The sequence below is a fragment of the Onychomys torridus genome, chromosome 11 (genome assembly GCF_903995425.1).
Source record: "Onychomys torridus chromosome 11, mOncTor1.1, whole genome shotgun sequence".
In the NCBI taxonomy this organism is placed as follows: domain Eukaryota; kingdom Metazoa; phylum Chordata; class Mammalia; order Rodentia; family Cricetidae; genus Onychomys; species Onychomys torridus.
The window spans coordinates 23036282-23052510 of record NC_050453.1 but is presented as its reverse complement, the minus strand read 5'-3'; the positions used below and the strand labels follow the sequence as shown (position 1 = coordinate 23052510).

Genomic DNA, 16229 nt, shown 5'->3' with positions numbered 1-16229 from the left:
AATGACTCCTAATAATAGTCCACTATACTCATAAATAGGTTCCTTACCCAGCCATCATTAGATAGGTTTCCTCTGGCAGCAGACAGGAACAGATGAAGAGACCTACAGCCAGCTACTACACACAGAGAAAGATTAAATGGGATGTCACCATCAAATACCTACCCTCTGAGTTCAGGGAACCCCATGGAAGAGGAGGTGGAAAGTATATAAGAGCCAGAGGAGATGGAGGACACCAGAGGAACAAGGCTCTCTGAATCAACCAAGCAAGGCTAGTATGAACTCACAGAGACTGAAGCAGCAAGCAAAGAGCCTACACAGGTAGGCTTCTTTGCATACACATTATAGCTTAGTATTTTCAAGGAACTCCTAAGTGGATGAATGAGTGGGTCTCCTATTCCTGTGCCTGCTCTTGGGGCTCTTTTCTTTTGGTTGGGTTGCCTTGTCCAGCCTTGATGTGATGGTTTTTATTTTATCTTATATTTTGTCATGTTTGATTGTTATCTCTTAGGAGCCTCTTCTTTTCTAATGGGACAGAAAGGGAGTGGATCTGGAGAGGAAGGGAAGTAGGGAGAAACTGGAAGGAGTAGAGGGAGGGAAAACTTTAGTGAGGATATATTGTATGAGAAGAGTCTATTTTCAACAAAAGGAAAAAAATTTTAAAAGAAAGGAAAATTATCCCTTTCTTTTAGGTTTTCCAATTTGGTGGAATGTGGGCTTTTAAAAAATGTCCTTATGATTTCCTCAGTGTCTGTTATGTTTCTTTTTTCATTTCTGATTTGGTTAATTTAGATATTCTCTCTTGCCTTTTAGTTAGTTTGGATAAGGATTTGTCTATTTTACTGGTTTTCTCAAAGAACCAATTCTTTGTTTCATTGATTTTTTTGTATTGTTCTCTTGTTTATATTTTATTGATTTCTCCCCTGTTTGATTATTTATTGCCATCTACTCCTTTTCAGTGTGATTTCTTCTTTTCCTTCTAGAGCTTTCAGTGTGAGATCTCTCCAATTTCTTCATGTAGTCATTTAGTACTAGGAACTTGCCTCTTAGAACCACCTTCAATTGTATCAATAAGTTTGGATGTGTGTTCTTTCTCCCCCAATTATAGAAAGTCTTTAATTTCTTTCTTAATTTCTTTCTTGGTCTATTTTTCATTCAATTTTGAGTTGTTCAAGTTTCCATGAGTTTATAATCTTTCTGTTGTTGAGATGATATGCAGCTTTGATCCATGGTAGTCAGAGAGGATACAAGGAGTTATTTCAATTTTCTTCTATCTTTTGAGGCTTGCTTTGTGTCTGAGTATGTGGTCAATTTTGAAGAAAGTTCCATGAAGTGCAGAGAAGGAGGTATATTCTTTTGTGCTTGGTTGAAATGTTCTGTAAATATCTCTTAGGTCCATTTGGTTTATAGATCAATTAGCTCCAGCATTTCTCTGTTTAGTTTTTGTCTGGATGACCTGTCCATTGGTGAGAATGGGGTGTTGAATTCTCCCACTATCAGTATATGAGAGTCAATCTGTGATTTATACTGTAGTACTGTTTATTTTATGAACTTGGGTGCCTTCGTGTTTGAGGCATAGATGTTAAGAATTGCAATGTTCTCCTCAGTGGATTTTTTCTTTGATGAATACATAGTGTCCTTCCCTATCTCTTCTGATTAGTTTTGGTTTGAAGTCTATTTTGTTAGATATAAAAATGACTACACAAGCTTGCTTCTTAGGTCAATTTGCTTGGAATATCTTTTTCCAACCCTTTACCCTGATGTTAAGGTATATTTCTTGGATGCAGCAGAAGGATGGATCCTGTTTTTGCACCAATTCTGTTAGTCCATGTCTTTTTTTATTGGGGAATTGAGACCATTGGTGTTAAGAGATATCATTGAAAAGTGTTTGTTGATTCCTATTATTTTGTTGTTGTTGGTGGTGGTGGTGGTGTTGGTGGTGGTGGTGGTGGTGGTGGTGGTGGGTGGTGGCAGCAGTGATGTGTGTGTGTGTGTGTGTGTGTGTGTGTGTGTGTGTATGTGTGTGTGTGTGTGTTTTCCTTTTTTTGTTTTGCTGGTCTGAGATTATTTATTCTCTGTGTTTTTATGGTTGTAGTTAACCTCCTCAGGTTGGAGTTTTCCTTCTAGCATCTTCTGTAGGTCTGGATTTGTGGAAAATATTATTTAAATTTGGCTTTATCATGGATTATCTTATTTTCCCCATCTATGGTGACTGAAAGTTTTGCAGAGTGTAGTAGTCTAGAATGGCATCTGTGCTCTCTTAGAGTCTGAAACACATCTTCCAGCCCCTTCTGGCTTTTAGAGTCTCCACTGAGAAGTCAGGAGTAATTACAATAAGTCTTCCTCTATATGTTACTTAGTCTTTTTTCTTTGCAGATTTTAATATTATTTATTTGTTCTCTACATTTAGTCTTTTGATTATTAGGTGTTGAGGGGACTTCCTTTTCTGATCTAATCCATTTGGTATTTTGTATGATCCTTGTACTTTGATAGGTATCTCCTTCTTTTAGGGAAATTTTCTCCAATGATTTTGTTGAAAATATTTGCTGGGCTTTTGAGCTGGGCTTCTTTTTCATCTATTCCTATTATTCTTAGTCTTGGTCTTTTCACAGATTCACAGATTTCTTGAATATTTTATGTCAGTAGTTTTTTAGATTTAACATTTTCTTTGACCAATGCATCCATTTCTTCTATCACACCTCCAATACCTGAGATTCTCTCCTCCATCTCTTGTATTTTGTTGGTGAAGTTTGCCTCTGTAGTTTCTGTTCAAATTTCTAAATTTTTCATTTCCAGAATTCCCTTAGTTTGGGTTTCCTTTATTGACTCTATTTCCATTTTCAGTTCTTGAACAATTGTAATCATTTCCTTTCACTATTTGTAATTTCCTTAAGGGATTTATTCATTTCCTCTGTATGAACCTCTATCATCTTCATACAGGCTGTTTTAAGGTCTTTTTTCTTGTACCTATCTATGTTGGAATACTCAGGGTCTGCTGTGGTAGGGTTACTGGGCTCTAGTGGAGACATATTACCCTGGCTGCTATTGACTGTGTTTTGATGCTGGTGTCTAGGCACCCAGGATTGGAATGGTTATAGATCTCAGTGCTGATTTCAGTTTTTTTCTTTGTTGGGTGGTGCTTTGTTCCTTGGTTTCTGTTTCCTCTCTGGATTTTAGGAAAGTGTAATAGCTGTGTGTTGTCTGGTAGGAAATTTTCTGTGGACCTGAAAGGTGTGACCTCTTGGGGTTCCAGGTAAAATGTGTTCCTGCTTATTGAGAGCTGACACTTAGGAAAGGGGATAAACTAAGGATCTGGGGGGGGGGGTCACAAAAGGGAGGAGAACAAACTGTTCAACCAGGATCTTCTTATTTAGTGTCCTGTGGAATGGGGGTGGGCACTGAAGAGAGGTCACCCAGAAGGTCTGCTATAGCACTGGGATGAAACTGGGGGACTGGATCTGGAGGAACAGAAGGAGAGGGGAAGATCTGCAGCAGCCTACCTGCTTCTCTGGCAGGAGTGGCCTTCAGTGTTCCCAGGGCCTGCCTGATAGAATTGGGGCCTGCAATTAAGCAATAAGTGGGGGGAGGAAGGGGAAGGGCCACAGGAGCCACAGAATATGGAGGGGGTTGCATAGAGAGAAGCCTGCAGCAGGTGTTCTGTTACAGAGCTGGGGATGAGACTGGGGGACTGGATTTGGAGGAGAGAAGGGAGTGGTGAAGGTCTTGAGTTAACTTATCCCTTTCTGTGCTCAGCTGATGTGTTAGCAAGGAATGCCTGCCGGTATTAGAGCCTGGAATAATGGGATGAATTGGGGGAGGGAAGTTTGGAGAAGTTCTTTGTGATCCATTAGAGATGGAGTTGGAGAGAAAAAGGAGACCACAGCAGGTGTTCTGCGACAGAGCTGGGGATGGGATTCTGCTCTTTTGGTTTTTTTTTTTTAAAGATAATTTATTTTAATCTGTGTGAGATCTTAGTATATGCTAGGCAGGTACTCTACTGCTGGGACTATATGCCTGTTCCCACAAATGTTTTCTTATCTGTGTAAATAAATATTTGATATCTTCAAAGCAGAATTTTGCAGTTGTTCCAAAATGTTTCATAAGTACTGGTTCCATCCATTTGGACAAAGTAGGAAACACACAATACAGAGATCTTGATGCCTATGAGTAAGTGCATCTAAAAGGCCAGCTGTGTTACCTCTAACATCCATGCCACGCCAGGGGTTCCCATTCTTCCAAGCTCCCTCCTTTTGAACAGAGCCCCTTTAGGTCTCCTGTGAATAGAAGTAAGTCTTGTTTCCTGAGAACTGAGCATGAGCTTTGTCACAAGGCTTTGCCCCCACCCGACCCCCGCCCCAAGCCTTTCATGGGGACCTGAGTGAGTGCTCAGGTCTCCTTTCCTCACTTGTCTCTGTAGAAGCAGCAACTCAAACACTAGCTGTGTCATTAGACACAGTAAAACCATCAACCCGACCTGGTATCCTCAGCACGGTCTTCTGTTACAAGCAGACAGAAGTTGCCAGACTCACCCTTTAGTAACGCCTAGGATTTATTCTTTTATGTCCCCTCCTCTACATCTCCTCATGGGCCTGGAACTTAGAGGTCACTAAAGGATGCTGTCTTCCTGCAGGACACTTCCCACCATAGACCACCTTCTGCTTACCTAGATCAGTCTTCTCCACCTCTCCTTTTACTGGCTACAAAACAATAAACGAACCAACAAATAAATAAGTAAAGCCCTTCCCTTCTCCACACATCCTGTTGACAGAGTCTATATTACTTGTTCACCAAACTGTTCGCTTTTCTCCTTTGATCATCAGAAAATTGGTCTTTTTCCTTCGTATCAGCTATAGTCACGTGATTGCTTCTAGTCAACAGAAAACATGGAACTGATGTGGCAGTCTGGGAAGCAGAATGACATAATGCAAGGGTCTTGGGTTTGAACTACTGATGGTTGGAGAGCAGCTACTTTGTCTGCATTATAAATGCATGCAAGAGAGTTTGGACTTTGCCCGGTAGCAGAAGTTGGCTGTGCTCCCTAAGACAGCTGCTCTTTCTCCCTCAGCTCAGCCTATGGTCCCATTCCAACCTCAGACCTTAGCAGACCGCCTCCTCCAATTGGGCTATCCTAGCTTCCTTAAGGCAGCAGACTGCCTCCTCCAATTGGGCTATCTCAGCCTCCCTTCTGGAAGTAGCACCCTTTTCTCGTCCCCAGTTTTCCTGATGGGAGAGGAGGAATGGAATGAAAAGGTATACTTTGGGGAAACAGTAATGAGAAAAGAAATGTCTCTTTATGTCACAAATGAGCATGCTCCTTGGATGCCGAGGCAGGTAATGCCTCTCCAGGAACCACATTACTACTATCCATTCTGATAACTTGGAAATATGAGGCAAATCTCATCTTAGATGGTCCAGGTCATAAGCACCAGATACAGAATTTCTGCTATAACACAAGCATAAAAATGTGAGCTCCTTGTTTAAAATGCAGGAAAAAGATATCATTTAAAGTCTGAATTACAAAATGTTTTTTTAATCTGCAGTTTCTCTTTCCATCTGAGACATTTTTACATTCACTTATTGCTATCAATAAAACACTAAATTTTAAATCACTATCATAAATTTTACTGTGCATATCATAAAGTCAGTTTTAAATGCAAATAGAAGAACATTTCATTTATATGTGAAATCATTGAAATTACCCAGTTCATATTTTGTCGCTCATATATGTATCTGTGTTTTGCAATAACTGTTGGAGTCCAGCTCCGGATGAGGGCAGGATCTAAAGATGGGCGGGAGCAAGAGCAGTGAGGGGCGGGATCACCCACAGGACACTTCTCAGTTTTGTTTTAGGAGAGAAGGACAGAGAGGAAGCGCATCTCAGTTTGGCTTGTCCTGCTCTAATGGAAGCCATCCCAGGGCAGGACAGGTTCCAGCAGAGGATGTAAGGAGTTGGTGAGGGAAGGAAGTGAGCCAGGCCATGGTGGTCAGAAGACTCTTGCAGCCTGACTAGCAGCCAGAATGCCTCTTGGTTTATACAGAATTTAGTAAGCAAAGATACATTCATGATGTTCCAAAACATAGCATATCATTTTTGGTTTTGGACATGTGTTTCACTTCCTTTGGCTTGTCTTTTAGTCATCATTAATAAACTGTGACAGAATAGAGTTATCATTTCCAATCATTTTCCCTCAAGTTTTGACATCATTCTTACTCATTAACCCAAAATCCAATTTTTAAGAATCTAGAGGTATATGGCAGCCTGTTCTCAAGCTGGTAGCTCTGCTGGCTTCAAGGATGCTAAACCACTGGCCGGGGCAGTGAATAGGGCAACATCTTCCGTATATGTCCTCCTCTCATATACATGCTCCACTGCTCTAATGGTTTGGCTTAAAAAACACGAGTTGAAAGATGGAATGGTTGAGGATTTAGATGGTGACAGCAGAACATTAACTCAAGCATAGTATTACTCTGAACATTAGGCCCCATGTGACATACTTATAGGCCCCTTTTGCATACCAATGCAAGATGTACCTTGTGGACACATGGATATTGTCCTTGTTAGCAACTGACAACTTGACACAGCCAAGAATCACCTGAAAAAGAATCGCAGCTGAGTAACTGTCTTTATCAGGCTGGCCTGTGAACTTGTTTGTGAGAGGCTGTCTTTATTGATAATTGATGTAGGAGGGCCCAGCCCACTGTGACAGTATCATTCCTAGGGCAGGAGTTCTAGGTCATATAAGGAGCTATCTGAGCATGAGCTGGAGTGAGACAGTGAGCCAGCCAGTAAGTGGTGCTCCTCCATGGTTTCTGTCTCTAGTTTCTTGCCTTGAGTTTCTACCCTGCTCTCAACAATGGACTGTAATCTTTAAGATGAAATAAACCCTTTCCTCCCCTAAGTTGCTTTGGGTCAGAATGTTTTATCACAGCAACAGAGATGAAACTAGAGTAGAAATCTACTACCTGTTATTGTTTGACTTTCTTTTGGGACCACCAGCTCACAAATAATGATATGGAGATTTCTTATTAATTATAAAAGCTTGGCCTTTAACTTAGGCTTGTCCCCAACTCGTTCTTATAACTTAAATTAACCTGCTTCTTCTATTCATCTATGTTCTGCCACAAATGGCTTTTTTTTTTAACCTCTCCTCCATTCTGTATGTTCAACTTGGTTGGTGAATTCCTGGAGTCTTGGTGCCTGGAAATCTCACCTATCCTTTCCTGAGTAGCATTGACCATTCAGCTCTTTATTAAACCAATCAGATGGTGTCTTGGCAAAAACACATCTTAACAGTGTACAAAAAGATTATCCTACAACAACCTGTGTTAAGACTTCTTAAGAAGTTAAAGAACTTCTTTAGAAGTTTCGGGGCAAAGACCAAGCCTCAATCTCATGTGTTCCCTGCCTCTTGTGTGTCTCTATGATCAAAAACTATTGGGAGGGGATGGCTGGGAAAGCAGCAAGTGAGGCTCAAGGGGGACCGGCTCCCACCCTGCATTCTGTGCCTACCCTAGAGGCACAAGTGCCTACAAGGACAGCCTGGCCCAGCCAAAATCAAAGCCATCCTCATCTTCAACAACTACAGGAAGCCGAAGCTCTCCAATTCTACTGTGGAGACCTATCAGCCAACCATCAGGGAGGCTTTCCATTGGTGTCTAAGGGAAATGGACACGTTCATAATTTCCTACAAGGAGGATTATTCATTAGAAGATCTGACAACAAACAGATTTATAGACTTTATGCAACACTGTATTTGTCTTCTGTGTGAATTCCTCAGCAAGCATACTTGGCATTTTAGATCTAATTCAAGCTTTAATAGAGACATTACATAAATGTTTGAAAATGTATGTGGACTGGATTGAGCATTCCATGTACACAAGGTTCACGGTATTCTTGCAGAAATAGTAATGGGGGAATGGTACTGGAGACCAACATAAACAAGACTGCCATAAAACTGATGCACAAAATAAACTGGAGCAATCTGAGGTTGCCTTAGCAGGGACTCTAGCCTATGCTGTATTGCTTTAAAGATGATGATGGTAAGAAATACTGACATTGATGATACCATATGAAAGTGCAGAACCTGCCCTCTTTTAAATAAAATATCTAAAAGGCCAGTTCCAGGTAAAACCCAGGAGAAGAGTCATCTGAGTTTACCACACAATTGTTTACCAAAAATAGAGGTGGGATTTCTTAACTTTGCTCTTGGATTTAAGTCAAGGTAGTTCATAGAAGCTGTATAGAATAGATATGGAAGTCCAATGTTGCTTTTCTTGCTCAGTGATTTTCAAGAAATTGAGTCATTCCAGTGTGACTCTTTTTCTTTTCTAAATTGCATTCCTGGGGCCACAGTAAGCATGCCTCTATGTATTGGCTATAACAGTATTTCAAAAAATGAGGTACTTCTTTAATTATGTACAACCCAAAATATTGATGTTTTGTATGGATCATTTAAAAATGCTGCATTGAAGTATAGCATTTAAACAATTAAAAATTTTTATGTGTATGAATGTTTTGCCTACAGGTATATGTGTATGTGCAACACATGCATGCCTGGTGTCCTCAGAGGGCAGAAGAGGTTGTCAGATCCCCTAGGACTGGAGTTATAAGTTACAGATAGTTGTGAACCACCATGTGAATTCTACAAAATGAAGTGTGGGTCCTCTGCAAGAGCAGCAAGTGCTCTTGATTACTGAGCCATCTCTCCAGACCCCAAATACAGTGTTCTTAATTCTTTCTATTGTTTGTCACAACTATTATCTAAAGAACCAAGTACATATGGCATGAAAAAATTATGACCCTTTTATTAGTTTAAATAAGGTAATTGGAAAAACAAAAGAAAACACTTAGTAGATTAGGCTGGAGGGATAGCCTAGTGGTGGAGCACTTACATAGCAGATGTGAAGTCCTGGATGCCATTCTTAGTACTGCAAAGCAAAACTCAAGCCATTCAGCAGGTTTGCCCTCAGCAAACTCAAGCAGTTGGCCTGTATGCAAAGAGGATAGGTCAATATTTGCCCCAAATCTTTACCAAAAAGCCTCACTGAACTGAAACCCCGCACCAGGTTCCAACAGGCTCTTTAATACTGCCCTCTGCTGGCTCCCTTGTGGCAAGCTTATATAAATAATATAAATCCTTCGGGTTAGACCCATGCTTCTCAAACTGTCACTCACTGAGAGATCACTTGCTGATCTTGCAGACAATGCAGACTCTGGATTTGTAGGAGTCTCAGCAAATGCCATGGCTGGCAGATTAACATTCTGCATGGGATATGAAAGAAGTCCAGTTCAACTTGACTCCGTAGCCTGTGTTGGTTCAAACTTGTAGAGTCTGACACCAGGCAGTTTAGTATAGGCATATTTAAATACAGTACAACTTGGAAAAAAGTTTCCTGGTGTAACTCAATCCCATGTGCACATTGAGGCATAATTATATCAAAACTCTTTATAAAGTACATGTCCCTACTTCCATGGAGATGGGTTCTATATATAATCTGTATTATCACGTATTATCTTAGGGGTTTGGGGGAGAATTTTGTGTATTCTTAGCCATGCAGATAGAGTAGGGGACACTTCTGGTCCTGTTAGCAAGAGCCTGGAGAAGCCCCTGTGTGGAGTCTGTGGGAGACCAGCTCCAACCTTCTCCCATCTTTTGAAGGGTTCTTAGGTGGAGGAGAAAGAAATTAAGAAATGAAAGATAGAAAGAGAGGGCTAGCCAACAAGAAGAAAGACAGAAACACAGGATAGCTTCCTTCAGGAGAGCCTAGGTCAATATCCAACAGCCTCTTCATTTATTCAAAAGGGCTTATTACAATATGCCAAGGGGAGAGGCAGAAGACCTCCCGCTTGCAAGATCAAAGCACACCGCACAGCCAAGTGTAGAGCCTTCCAAACACCTGGTAGCCATGCCTGTGGTCAAATCATCTCATTATGCAGCCCTGCTGGCTAAAGCAAGCTCAGATTCTCTGACCCTGAGTAAGTTCTCACTAGATAGCCTCTGTGGGTTCCCATACTCCTGGCCATATAGATAACACAGAGGTCACCTAGACTATTAACTAACTCTGGTCCTGCTTATGGGAACCTGGTGGGGCCAAATGTAGCTTGGGCCTACAGATAGTGTAGAGGTCGGCTAGGCTATTAACCACCTCCATTCCCAGCCTTCTGGGCAGAAAACAGGTTAAACACCTCTTCCTTTGAAGAGACAACCCTGTGTGTTTAATATTCCTGGTTTCCCTAGTGCTTGTCTATAAATACAAGGATCTCTGTTCTCCCAACATGGATCAGTAGTTCTGAGACAGGCTCTGGGATTTAGCGTTCATAACACAGTCTCAGGAGATGCTCTTGAGGGCCTGCACACAGCCCATGCTAGTGCTGCCATGGTTGGTTTCTTTCCTCCCTGAGTGAAACAGAACATGAGGTCTTTTCAACAAGTGCCTCCCAGACTGATGATCTTTGAGACCTGGAGCCCAGCTTGGGCTGAGGCTCCCTAAGGCAAAGACAACACATAAAACACACTGGTTGGTTCTCTTAGCTGGTGTTTGTTCTTAATGCTGTTTCTCTGGGACCAGGACCAAGGACCAAGTAACTCTAAGGAGAGTGACTAAGTAATGGGGTCAGAGTCAGCTCTAGGACCTACAAAGGGGTGGTTGAACTGGTTCTACTATGACATCACTCCTCATTTCTGCTCAATATAAATAGAGGACTAGAGAGAAGAAGAGAATTCTTGGGGTTGAAATTATTTGTTGGAATCAGAGAGCTGCATGACTTCACCCCGCCCTCCCCAGGGCAAAATCTTCCTCATACAATACCAAATGAAAGGCACATCTAAGAACTTCCAGGTATACCCATGAGAGGGAGACTAACTTAGCCTTGCTTCCTGATAGCCAGGCTTTGGTTGTCTTGCCAGTTTTGCCATGAGGTAGACAGATACCAGCAGCAGGAGATACTATAACATCAGTGGGGGCTGAAAAAAGGAGCCCAGAAGAGACTAAGGTAGAGAAGTGTGGCTAAAAGATTTTTCTGTGTCCCAGCCTACCAGTGGTCAGGACAAATCTCACCTGCCAGTCCCATAGCTGCTCAGACCCAAGTAAACACACAGCTTATAGTAATTAAAACTGTATGGCCTATTGGCTCAGGTTTCTTGTTAGCTAGATCTTACATCTTAAATTAACCCATTTCTATAAATCTATACCTTGCCATGTGGCTCGTGGCTTACCGTATCATTACATCTTGCTTTTTTGTGTGTCTGGCTGGCAACTCCTGACTCAGCCTTCCTCTTCCCAGAATTTTCTTCTCTATTTATCCCGCCTATACTTCCTGCCTGGCTACAGGCCAATCAGCACTTCATACTTCTGATTTATTAACTAATCAGAACAGCGCATTCACAGCATACAGAGTGAGCTCCACACCAGAGAAGAGCTTCTATTTTCCAATAGAAAACTTTTTATTCCACTACTCTTTCAGAAGCCCCTGAATTGCTCTTATCTGTGCTCAATGAGGCTGGATAAAAAGCCTGGGAGAATCATGACCTGAGAGAGAGGAACACCTCACCTAGGAATTAGGTTGAAGCCTCTTGCTGGCAGAGAAACAAGAGTCCCGGCCATACCTATTAACAACTACTTGAGGACATTCTCCATGTCCAGAATTTTAAAACCCTACATTCCAGGAATCTCAAAAGAAGCCACATTTATAAGAAAAGGGCATGTCCTGACATCCCCCCAACCACCTGCCATGCAACTCTAGTGCCTCCAGGTTTTACTTTATCCAGTTACAATCCCATCCAAGACCCATCTAGACCATCCTATAATCTCACTTACTAAAAAGAGGGAGAGCCAGTTATGGTGGTGCATGGCTTTAATCTAGGATTCAGGGGGTGGGGGCAGGAGGATCTCTGTGAGATCAAGGCCAGCCTGATCTACAAAGTGAGTTCCAGGATGGCTAAGGCTGCTACACAGAGAAACTCTTTCTCAAAAAACAATAATAAAAAAGGTGAGAGAGAGAATGAGGGAGGAAAAGACTTCTTAGCAACCTTCAGTGATATAACTTGAGAGCCACCATGGTGATCTATGTGGCCAAGGCTAAGACAATTAACTATGATTGTCCCTTTGAGGAACCCATAACTGCATTTGAGAAAAAGAAAAAAAGGAAGAAAGAAAGAAAGAAAGAAAGAAAGAAAGAAAGAAAGAAAGAAAGAGAAACATCCAGTTCTGCTTCATACTGGCTAGTTCTGAAATTCTTTTATGCATTGAAGCCACAAGTCCCAGTTTGGCCTGAATCAAGATTAAGGGGACTTCTTGGGTGTTGAGGATCACAGACAGGAGCTCCTTCATCACAGACACTCTGAATGAGCAAAGGGTAAATGTCTGTCATGGGGAGCAGCCACAGTGGAACAGCACTATGTGGAGAGATTGAGACTACCATCTACAGCCAGATAACTAAAAATGGTCTGGTCCTCACCTCTTGCCCTACATCATGTGAGAAGCTTCAGGAAGATGAGGTAACAGAGAGGGGTTGCGGGGAGACCAAATCACACCCTCTTCCCTATTACAGATATTAGGCCATGAGGCAAGCTTAAACAGAAGTGACAGGAAGAGGCACAGGGGAGTTTTACATTGAACTGTTAGATTACTGGAAATGATAAACATGAAACTGAGGGATTTGCCCCAAACATCCTTAAGCAATGAACGCAGATGTGACAGGGTCCTCCTGTGCATGGAAAACAAAAAGCTCTCTGTTATTAACTCCCAACCAACCAAGTTCAATAATTTAGTTGTTCAAAAACCTGGTTGGATGTAGTTACTGAGCATCTGCTATAAGTTGAACTTCTGTCTACATGTAACACAGAGAGAGTTCTTGTCTTCAGGCAGATTTCGCTCTAGCTGGGGAAGATTCCCATGAGGAACATTACTAATTTAATTTCCATCATGGCAAAAGCTGCCCGTGTCAACTTTGACAGCTTCTACACAGACAAGCTACTGAGGACTCAGAACAGGGAAACAAGGATTGAATCTGACTTTAAAGTCAGAGAGCGCCTTCCTTTGAAACTAGAGACTGAAAACTGAAAGGTGATGGGCAGGTCAGAGGACTGTGTGAGGAGGAGTCTTCAAGGAAAAGGAAGATGATGCAAGGGGCGCCCTCCCTGCTAGATGCTCTTCCCGTGGCTGTGCCAGAACACCTGCACAAGCAATTCGACCGAGGAAAGGTGTGTTCTGGCTCTGAGTTTCACGGTGAGGTAAAGACAGCAGCAAGAGCATCATCCCTCGTTGGAATGGTCAGAGTGAGGCAGCTAGTCACACCGTGTTCCCAATCAGGACGGAGAAAGGCTGGGAGTGTAGCTCTGCTGATGGTGTGCTGTCTTGCCCTGAAGAGATGCAGTACGCATGTCTACTCACCCCAGAGAGGGAGCCCACACCAGACTGAAGTACAGACACCATCGAAGTCCAACTTGGTGCTACGTATGGGAATATGGAGGAGGGGTTCTTTACAGGAGCAGAAATGACTCAAAGACAGCCGCATCACCAAAGTCCACCCCAGCGTGTGGGCTGGCTCACCAAAGCTGGGAACCTGGAGCACACTGTACAGTCTACAGGCAGCTCAACAGGTGGGAGAGTGTCCTTTCCAAGTGACTCAGTTGGTCTAAACCTCTTGCAGGCGGCTCATTTAGGTTGTTTCTTTCAGTCAGGTGATTTGATCTCAAGAGTCTTCTTTGCAGCTTGGCCTGTGAACTGGCTGGTTTTGTGCGCCAGCTTAATACGAGCTGGAGTCATTAGGGAGGAAGGAGCCTCAGCTGAGGAAAGGCCTCAGTGAGATCCAGCTCTAAGGCATTTTCTCAATTAGTGATTAATGGGGAAGGGCCAAGGCCACTGTGGGTGATGCCATCCCTGGGCTGGTGGTCCTGGGTCCTATAAGAAAGCTGGCTGAGCAAACCATAGGCAGCAAGCCAGTAAGCAACTTCCCTCTATGGCCTCTGCATCAGCTCCTGCCTCCAGGTGTAGCCCTGCTTGAGTTCCTGTTCTGATTTCCTCCAATGACAGACTATGACCTGGAAGTGTAAGCTAAATAAACCCTTTCCTCCCCAACTTGCTTTTTGGTCATGGTGAAGCCTTAACTAGGTCAGCTTGTCTGAGTCCTCTTTTTTTTTTTTTTTCTGCTCAGCTCCATTCCTCTGAGAGAGACTCTCAGCTGTTACTGCTTACTCTGGTAAGGAGGGGCCTAGTGAATCTGCTCAGTTTCAGGGACTTCCTGAAGCTATTCTGAGTTGTTTACCTTCCTGTTTAAGGAGTCTCCCTGGCGGATGGAATGTTTTAATCCCAGAGGAAATTGTCACACAACAAGCACTTGCCCAGCATGCACAAAGCCTGGCATTCAGTCCACAGCACCACCTAAAAACTGGGTAGGCATTCCTGGCTTTGAACTCAGGTGATGGAATCTGGCATTCCCAGCATTTGCTGCTTGCTGGCTAACTCTGAGGCTCATGCTAAGCTTGCTTTCTTATACAAATCGGAAGTTCTTATTCAGCTAATGCAAACAGACGCAGACCAGGTTTTAATTCTTCCTTCCTTCCTTCCTTCCTTTCTTTCTTTCTTTCTTTCTTTCTTTCTTCCTTTCTTTCTTCCTTTCTTCCTTTCTTTCTTTCTTTCTCTCTTTCTTTCATTCATTCATTCATTTACTTATTTATTTGGTTTTTCAAGACAGGTTTCTCTATGAAACTTTCCTGGCTGTCCTGGAACTCACTCTGTAGACCAGGCTGGCCTCAGACTCAAAGAGATCCACCTGCCTCTGCCTCTCCAGTGTTGGGATTAAAGGAATGCAACAACACTGTCTGGCTATCTTCATTTTATTTTATTTCTTTAACTTTAGGTGCATTAGTGTTTCACCTGCATGCATGTTTATGTGAGTGTGTCAGATCTTACAGTTATAGACAGTTGTGAGCTGCCAGGGAAATGAACCCAGACCCTTTCAGACCAAGTTTTATATGCAGGACTGACAAAATGGTGGGATTCTTTAAAAAAACAAACAAAAAAAACTTAATTGTACCAATTATAGTAACAGAAATGTGAAAGGATGTTTAAGAATCACTTTATGTATTTAAGGTACAGATACAATATGCACTGTATAAAAGACAACACTGTTTGTTTTGCATGCATTAACCCTGTACACTGCTATGGGATATTTGTTTACACTGTGTAAAGATGTGTTGCTATGATTGGTTTAATAAAAAGCTGACCAGCCTTGGCTAGGCAGGAGAGGTTAGGCATGACTACCAGACAGAGAGAAGAACCAGCGATGAATCTAGGCACGGGAGAGAGATACCAGGGACCAAGCAACAAGTCAGATGTACAGAATGGGAGAGAGGTAAAAGCCACATGGAAGAACATAAATTTTTTTTAAAAAGACTAATTTAAGTTATAAGAGCTAGTTGGGAACAAGCCTAAGCTAAAGGCTGATCTTTCATAATTAATTAAGAAGTTTCAGGAGCTGGCGAGCCAAAGACAATTCAACCAGGAAGACTCATTACAAGACACTTCTAATTCTATGGGTTTCTAGATAGCATTTAGACAAAGCTCAGATCCACAGGATATTAAGCCCTCACATGTGTGCATCTCTGATTGCAGATGTATATGTATATATTATAAAAGGTAACAACCCCAAATAACAGATACTTATTTAACCAGAATTACTAAGTGATAATGAAAAGAACATGTTAAAACAGATAAAACATTTTTGTTTTAAAATTGATTCTTGATACAGGGCCTCCCTATTTACCCCAAGCTGGCTTTGAACTCACTGTGTAGCCACTATGAGCAATACTGAATGGACTCAGCAGGCTGTATTTGTATATACATATTGTGTATACAAATATACATGCTACACACACACATATGTAACAACAACGATAAAGAATAGGTGATGACTTCGAGAGGGGGTGGAGGAGATGAGGGAGGAGTTGAGAGGGGTGAAGTGAGGTGGAAATGTGGCAAAAGAGTACTCATGTACAAATTTTTTTTAAAAAATTTAATAAAAATACTTATCATGCGAACTCCTTTCACACCCCCAAAGTATCTCCCTTCCTATTTAGACCTCTTCTTCAAAACTTTGTTTTCATCTATGTAACTGTTCATTATCTTCCTTCTACTTGGTGGCTCCTTTTTACTTCTTTCCTTTAAATTTATAATTTGAAAGAACCGTTGTGAAATTCCTGAGTTTAGATAAAATTACCCATATTCTTGAT

At 42.0% G+C, this 16229-nt stretch overlaps 1 pseudogene; it reads left to right on the top strand.

Moving 5' to 3' along the window:
- The first annotated feature begins 6753 nt into the window (after positions 1-6753).
- On the top strand, positions 6754-8099 carry LOC118593299 (annotated as a pseudogene).
- The last annotated feature ends 8130 nt before the right edge of the window (positions 8100-16229 follow it).